This window comes from Lactuca saligna, chromosome 4 (genome assembly GCF_052625555.1).
Source record: "Lactuca saligna cultivar CGN05327 chromosome 4, ASM5262555v1, whole genome shotgun sequence".
Classification (NCBI taxonomy): domain Eukaryota; kingdom Viridiplantae; phylum Streptophyta; class Magnoliopsida; order Asterales; family Asteraceae; genus Lactuca; species Lactuca saligna.
In genome coordinates, this window is record NC_136420.1 from 193,174,809 (window position 1) to 193,184,019 (window position 9,211).

Here is a 9,211-nt window from a genome sequence, read left to right on the forward strand (position 1 = left end):
TTTAGGCCCAAAAAAAGACAAAAATGTAGATCTGGGAATAGAAAATCCTTATAGCAAAGCTCCATTGTGAAGTCCTTGGATACATGGGGAAAAAAGGACGGTATCCTGAAGTTAGTTCAAAATATGTTAGACAATCTCGAAGTTGTGGCCATGGGATAGGGTGGAGGCATCTGTCAGAAGGAGTCTACATCAAGTAACACCAACATCATGTAGTGTCTCTGTAAGGTTGCAGATAGGTACTTTACCATAGCTGTGAAAGTGTTATGCTCATCGGGTGTTGCGCTATATAATGATGATACTATTAAATCTTTAGAGGACAAACACCCTTTCAGGTAACCCACATCCATGTCGAGCTGCATAATTTCTAAACCTCCCCTTGTAGCAGACGTTGACTATACATTTGGTTGCATCAAATCTTTCCCTAAATGAACTTCTTGTAGGAGAGATGGCTTGAGGGCTCAAAACTTACTGGATGCCTTTTGTGGAGAAGGGTTAGCTATAGCCACAGATCTCATGCGTGTTATCACTTCAGTGTTGAATTTATGGTTAGTAGGAAGATTTCCAACCATTTTGGAAGAATTTGTTGCATTTGCTCCTCTGATGACTTTGCTTAAACTTGACAACGGGATTCGTCCAATTACAACAAGCACTATATGGAGACATGTGGTTTCCAAGGTTTCCATGAAAGGTGTGGGTAAAGAAATCGCCAAGTAACTTAATGATTTTTAGTTCAGGGTGTGTGTGTCTCCGGGGGTGCTGAGACTATGTTACACAGTGCCAATAGGGTGTTGACTGAACACCAAGTTGATGGGTCTCTTGTAATGTTGACAGTGGAATTCTCGAATGCCTTTAACCTGGTGGATATATCAGCATCGCTCCACGAGGTTTAGAGGATGTGACCTTCTATTTGTTTGTGCGTGAATTTCTTGTATGGGCATGCAGCGAGACTTTTCGGAGACCAACATATACGGTATGCCACTGGGGTGTAGCAAGGTGACCACTTGGGCCCTCTTCTTTTAGCCCTCGTTTTGCACCTGCTTGTGCACAAGATTAGAGACAATTGTAAGCTCCTTCTCCATGCTTCGTATCTGGATGATGGGACTGTCATTAGGGATTCAACAGATGTGGCTAGGGTGTTGAACATTATTTGCGCCGATTTATTCCCAATGGATATAGGTAGACCTTCTTTAGAGGTGAAGCTCCTTGGTGGGGCTACTAGCAGAGACACAACGTTTATTAGCAGGCTGGAAATGAAGAGAGCGGTCAATGTTGTTGATTTGATGGGTCTTCTTCCACAACTATGTGACCCGCAGAGTGAGCTCCTTTGGCTTTCATCATGTATGGCTATTGCAAAAACTTATATTTGGGTTAAGGACATGCCATCTGGTAGACATAGAAGAGGCAACTTTGTTCATTGACAAAAGCTTGCATAGGTCTATTGAGGATATGGTGGTATGTCAAGGCCCCTACTTTGGCTTCCTTACTTATTCATTTCGGTGGTTTGGGTTTGTACTCTGCATACAAGGTTTCCTCCTACGCATTTTTAGGCTCGAGGGCTCAACCTTTGGCATTACTACACCACATCTTACATGACAGTGGCATATGAGGTATGTACTCTAACTGCCCACGTGCTATGACTTGTCTTTGTGATACGATTCTAGGATTTTACTGTAGCGGTTTCACTAATAAGGGAACCGCCCCCCTAAATCCCAAAAAGCATTAACGTGTTCCCTGTTTAACAAAACCTTTAAAGAGATGGAAGCTGCCCTTAGCCTCTATTTATAGCCCAAATTTCGGACGTACGTTGGGCGTACTGAAGCCTTACGTTAGGCGTAAGTTAGGATAAGGTCTACACGTGTAGAGTCTTCAGTGGTAGAGCATGGATTGTCTCGGAACCGGATAAGACCGAAGTACGTTGGACGTACTCGACCTCGAACACGGGGCATAATTATGAAGCGACACGTCACATGTTTGAAGCGGTTTCATTGGCCACGCCGTCACTCCATGCATGAGCTTTGCAAATTGGACACTTAACTTCTAAAGTTCGTATCTTTCGCATACATGCTCCATATTCGACGTGCTTTATATCCACGTTTGGTGGGAATGCACTCTATAACTTTCGTTTAAACTACATTAGCTAATTTTGATTAATTTTAAAAGTTATGTTTTAACAGGCTGGGACATGATTGGTCCATTAAAAATTCATAACTTCTTCATCCGACGTCCGTTTTCATCTGTCTTTTTATCGTTATGCTACTATTAACGAGATCTTCGATTCTCGTTTAGGTTGTCTCGACAAAATACCGCTCGATCTAATATTCGAACTCCTGGCTGTATACTGCTAAGCCGAAACTTCGAAGAATCATAACTTCCTCATAGGAAGTCAGATTTGGGCGTTCTTTTTATGGATGCACTTGGTTTAACGTATTCTACGACTTTATTTTAGATCGCTAAGGCTAAAAATCGATCTACTATAAATTCACTATTTACGCGTCTCGGTGGCGTGCCGGTTCCGTCACAAAACTTCGACAGGTCATAACGTCTTCGTTATAACTCCGATTTTGGTGTTCATTATATACCTAGAATCCTTGTTTCAACCACTACAATTTTATGTAAAGATTTAGGGCTTATCTCACACTTTAATTTTGATGCTTATTTTTATCCTTTATTTATTGTACATATACAAATAAGTAATAAACACATAATGAACATAGTCAGCATAATACTCAAATAATTCATCTTTATTACTTCAAACAGAGTTAAAATAGTTGACCTAGACTATTACATCATCTACAACTGCTTAGTCCCGAAACATTGACATTACATTTGTTGCAAGGCATGTTTGGATAACTTTCGGGAATATGTGGTTCATTATAAGGAGCTTCGTGGTTTCAAGTATAGACATGATGTGGTTAGGGATGTTCTCTTTGATGCATGTCGGCATGCTGGTATTTCTATGAAGAAAGAAGCGCTAGTGAACTTTTTCACAGACTTGTAGGATGGAAGATCTATACATAGACCGGATAAGGTTTTGGTCTTTGGATGGGTAGGATGGAAGCACGCGTGTGTGGATCTTACTGGGGTCTCTCCTCTCGTCAGTTTGAGGAACGGGGGTTTCATAGAAGGGCATGCTGCTTTGAAAGTCGTTGCGTGCAAAGCAGCAAAGTACGAGAATGCATGTATAGAAAATCAACATGTGTTTGTACCTTTGGCATTTGATACATTTGGTTTTCTCACACCAGAGGCGGTGAAGCTCCTCAACAGAATCCTACAGGTCATGCACTCTAATGACATATCTCCTAGATCCACAGATGTTGTTTTCAAAAGAATTAGTTTTGCCATCCAGAAAGGGCTAGCGGTGCATCTTGTTAACCGTTTCCCTTTCATCGATATGTATTGAACTATATTTTGGTTTAATTAATCAATTATGCCTCTCTCTCTCTCTCTATATATATATATATATATATGTATATATATATATATATATATATATATATATATATATATATATATAAGTCCAAATTCTAGCAAACAGCCCCTCCTCTACAAATTATTTTCAAATGAAGTCCATATATTACCATTCACCACCGTAGCCACCAAAATCTTTAAATTTAGGTCCAATATTTACCCAACACTCCCTGACCTCTGAAAATCTTTTGAAAAAAAAAATTCCAGAGTTACACCTTAACCCTCAAAACTCCAAATAATGTCACTTAACTCTCCTAAACCAACACCTCGATAAATATTATGGATTTTAGGGCTACTCTTTATTCATTAATTTTATCTATTTATTTATTTAATAAACGGGATGTTACATTACACTGCTTCACTTTTTTGTGTTTTTTCCTTGCGTTTTTGGATAATTCGCTTTTTTTAGGCAATAAAAGTTTCTAAGATGAAAGATGCAACATAATCCTTATATTAAGCTCTTGAGATGAAAGATGCAACATAAACAAGATTAATTCGTTATACTACTAGCTTCATAAGTAATCACCAAGACTTTTAAAAATTTTGGCACTTCAATAAAATATGTATTCAATTCCTTCTCCATTTCTAATATTACTAACCTGATTGAGAAAAGATCTCAATAGATTACATGTTCCTCTTCCAGGGCCATTTTCATCTATAACTAATAAGCATTTCAATGAACCCTAGTAACAACTAAGGCAAAAGCAGTAACAACGCGCAACATAATCATAGACAATATTGGCCGATTTCAAAATAAAAAACAAATAAAGGCTCCCCCTGAAGAGGTAAATTCCAATGACAATGATGAAAAATAATGCGATTAAGGTAATTAGGCAGGAAATTAGGGGTAATATAAAAATAAGCAATCAGATGAGGAGGTAGTTGGCCCATAAGATGTATAGGTCTTTCTAGATACAGAAGAAGAGATAGGGGAATGATATTGGAATAGAAAGGGAAGAGACAAAGAGGAATTAGTAGAACCATGAAAGGATGGCATGATGGATTTGGGCGGTTGTGATAGCCGTAAATGGTGATGGTCGTGGTATGGTTGTTAAGGGTATTTGGAGGAAGGCTTGTTAACTGGGTTGAATGTATGAAGTAGAATTCTTTAATAGGAAGAAAGAAAGTATGACGCTAAAATATTTATTTGATTGCATGTACTTCATGTTAGTGACATACATTTAGGGTTAAGTGCATGACCTGAGATCAATTTAATTATTTTCAAATATAAAAGTTGAAATCATTTTTAAAAAAAAATATATTAATACATATTTGGAAATGGTGGTTCAACAAGTATGCATTACATTTTCATGTTACTTGTAGGTTAATAGATGTTTTGTGTTTCAAAACTATTAGGCTTCTTTTTCTCTCCAAAATGATAATGTTGTGCTTTAAGAAGCATTTGTTTCAATCTAGAATGATGCTTTGAGGCTTTATATTTTCTAATATTTTAATTAACATGTAGGATCCAATAATAGAAGTGATAAATGAGTCCACTCATCCCTAGATTCGGGTTCTTTTCTAGTCTTTTGATAGCTCTGATCTCAATAACACCAAAGTTGGCATATACACCCTTATTTTAAATCTTTCTTTTTGTGTTCCCATCCTAATTCGAATATGAATCTTGGTATCAAAGAGCTTAATGCATTGCCAATGGGAAAGTTGAGAGCAATAGAAAAAGAAAAGTCAAAAGTACAAAATGATTTTGATTACTTTTTTTATTTTTCCATTTTTATGTAATTAAAAAATGGTGGAAAAGTACAATAGGTTTTTGCTTTTTCATTTTATATATAATTATCTATTTTTGATTGATGAAGAAGAAGGGTTCCAATAGTGAATTCTAAGATGTAAAGTTTTTTGCTGCAACTGATTGTATTGGAGGATCACCAAACTTGAGGATAGTCTTGATTATCAAGAACTTGAAATGATTTTATTTTGATTTTTTATATTTAATTTTATGATGAATTTGGTGTATTATTGTCATATTAATTTGTAGCATTCTATTTTCATAGATCTTTTCTTAATTATTGTTTATTTTTGTAGTTGGACTAGAAAAAGATATGGAACTTTAAGAAACAAGGACAACGGTCCAGTATTGTAGGTATGATTAATCTAAAACAATTTTGTTTTCTTTAAATTTGAATTTTAATTCCCTTGTTGGCTAATGATCTAATGGCTTCTGTTCTTGTAAAACTAATTTAGATTAACCTCCATTGTATAGTGTTCTTAGTCTTGGATTGATAGCCAATATTGTTTTATTCATTTTGTTGAAAAAACCCAATATACCTTATTGTCTTTTTGTGCATAAAATTATAGATGTGGTCGATGCTTCTAATTATAGATTTGGTCCTTTTGTGTAATTACAAATTTGGTCCCTATGCAAAAAAATATAGATTTGTGCTCTATGCAAAAGATTATAGATTTGGTCTATGTTTGTAGTTGAAGATTTATTACCTGTGTGTAATTATAGATTTGGTACCTATACAGAAAAATTATAGATTTGGTCCATGTATAGAAAATTAAAGAGTTGATCCCTTTGTAGAAAATTACAGATATGGTCCTTGTGTTGTAATTACTAATTTGGTCATTGTGTGTAGTTACAGATTCAGTCCATGTTTTGTATACTTTTATAAAATTACAGATATGTTGTAATTCTTGAAATGATATGTATACTATAGAATTATAGATTTTGTCATAATTCTTGAAATTATAGATTTGGTCGTTATGTTTCTTAATTCTAGAAATAGCCCTTGTATTGCATAATTGCATATGTAACCCATGTATTATTGTCACACCCCAAAACCAAGAACAACGGAAACGTTCAGGGGTGGAGGACATCATGTACAATATCACAACAATGCAAAGTAGTAAACAAGCAACAACATCATCCATTGCATTAAAAGTAAATATTTAATACATGTGTGTTCTTTAAAAGTAATAAGACACCAAAAATATGAAATCAAAATAAAAGACGAGTCTTGTCTATGCTCTGTCTTCTCAAAACCTGGCCATCGTACCTGTCTACTAGTGACCTGAGAATACAAGTTATTTTGAAAGCGAGTATCAGCATAAAGCTGGTGAATTCATAAGTATTTAAGTGCCATTGCCTTGTTTTGGAAAGATGTTATGAATGCCATGTAAATCTTTGAATGAAACAATTGATATAAGTATGAAAAACCCTAGAAAATCCCATATTTCCTATCAGTATAACAGAAGTGTTCTACCAACACCCAAATGTTTTGAAAGTAGTCTTCTACCAAGACATGTATGTTTTGTTGTAACAATGATGGTTTTCCCTTTTATGACTACAATTAACAATATATAGTCTACCTCTTCGTTTATGTGTTTGTAACACAAAATAAAAGTAATAGGAAAAGTATAACCATAAAAGTATTATCCTATTGCATTAGGATAACGCGACATCGCGACTGCCGAAATGTATAACCTAGAACATCCGTAGATTGTTCATTTTCCTTTGTAGCTAGAAGCAGGTTTAAGGAATGGTTAGTCCTGTAAAGGTACTCCTAATATAAGTATTAACCGTTGGCATCCATAGATATTCATTACCTCGGTTTCTAACAGGTGGGTTCCAGAATGGTTAGTCCCGTCAAGTTATCCTTTTGAACTAGGATAGGCAGAACAATTTACACATAATGTACTAGTAACTCATCCTACTGAATCTAGGTACAATTATTCATGTAAGGGTATACAAATAAATTTATATATGTAAATGTATTCATGTAAGCGTATCGATGTAGACGTATTCATGTAACATGTAATGTATATTATAGACTCGTGAAAGAACTGACTCTGGTGTAATTCCTTGTAATAGGAATAATGTTTTGTATCTCCTAATTATCCTTATAATAGTTAACTGGAAGCTAATTGATTGTCCAAGCAGGTTTATACACCCTTGCTACACAAGAGTGTGGGAAACTGAATGAAGGATGAAAGCTATCATATCAATACATATATAAGAACATAAGTGTATAGATATAGTTTTGTTCAAGAAGATGAAAATGGTTTTGTAAGACATTTAAGAGTTTTGAACAACAATTAACAATGACTTGATGTCATTTTAATAAACATTTCAAAAGTAATACATTTGATAACAAAGTATTTCTAAGATATAAAACCATTTCATACATCACATTTTGAAGCATGTGAAATCAGTTAGATGAAAACACAGTTATAAATCACATGTGATTGATTTTATAGCATGTTGTTTTCTACTTTTATTCCCCCCACTAAAGTATTTATAAACATTTGAAAAAATTTTAAAGGTTAATTTAGGGGTATGAACTCACCAATAGTGAGTGGATTTGTTTGAAGTCTCGGATACGATGCTAGGTGACAAGTGGAGACTTGTACACATACAACGAGCCTAGTTATCATATAATCTATATATATATATATATATATATATATATATATATATATATATATATGTATAACTAATTAGGCACTTTATCTTTAGTAATATAAGTTAGCACACTCTAGAACATGGTAAAACATTGATTTAAGTGTTTAAAGATCACAAGGGTTGCATCAAAGTGTTCGTAGGGCAAAGCTAGAGTGTTCGAAGTTCAAGGGTAAACTCATTTGGAGTTTACGGTTTTAATGACCATTACCCAAGGAGTTTAAGGTAGTAAGCTCAAGGGTTTACGATTGTAAGCTCTACACTCTATGACCATAAGTTGTTTTGAGGTTTTACAAGTCCTTTGAAGCATTTCTATTTGGTGGTTAGGCCTTTGGAAGGGACTAGGGCAACAAAACACTCCTTTGAGGAATTTACGGCCTCATGGTCATTTCCCTTTGGGTTTAATACCTTAAACGCATATGGAAAATGGTATTTCCATGTTTTCAAGCCCTTAATTCATCAAGGTAAATGTCTAGGTTAGTTTTTAGGCCTAAGGACGGAATATGGCCCAATTAAACTCACTTTAGGGTGTTTACGGTTTTGGGAGATCCCCAAATGGTAAACACATAATAATGTTGGACTTTGGTGTTTTCATGGCTTAAACTCATCAAGGAAGGATCTAGACAAGTCCCTTAGGCATTGTGAAGCATCTAGACAACCTAAAGCACCACTTTGCACCTTATTTGGTGTTTACGGTTTTGGGAGCCTCCCAAAACCATGAACACCTTTTTCTTTGTGTTTCTTGGGACATTTTCTTGATCTTAACATGTAATACAAGGTTAATAAGATTCAAGGATGGAAGTACTTACTATAAAGAAGCTTGAAATGAGCTAAAAGTCCAAAAACACTTAGTATGTGTTCTTGGTGTTTTTGGAAATCTAATCAAAACACAAAAATGGATGGATGAAAAGATGTACAATCACTAGATTAAGTGTTATACCAACTTGAAATGTCTAGATCACTTACAAGTTTGAAGATCTTGAATTAAATCTTGGATGATACTTGAGAGTGTTTATGAGTTTACTCTTTTTGGTGTTTGGGGAGTAAACATAAATTGACTAGTTTGAGGAGTAAACTCATGCTTATGCATGAGTTAACGGTTTTTGGATGATTTTCTGACCCAAAAATAAATGTTTGGCCATGAACTTCTAATACCTGAGGTGTTTGCGATTTTTAAACTTCAAAACCCGAGACGACACTTTCATTCACCCATTCGCTTAAAGAATAATATTAAAATAATCAAACGAACTTATAATAAGAAGTGATTGACTTTTAGGGTTTGACCGAATGAAAATTCCAAGTTGTCACATCATTGCCCCGTTA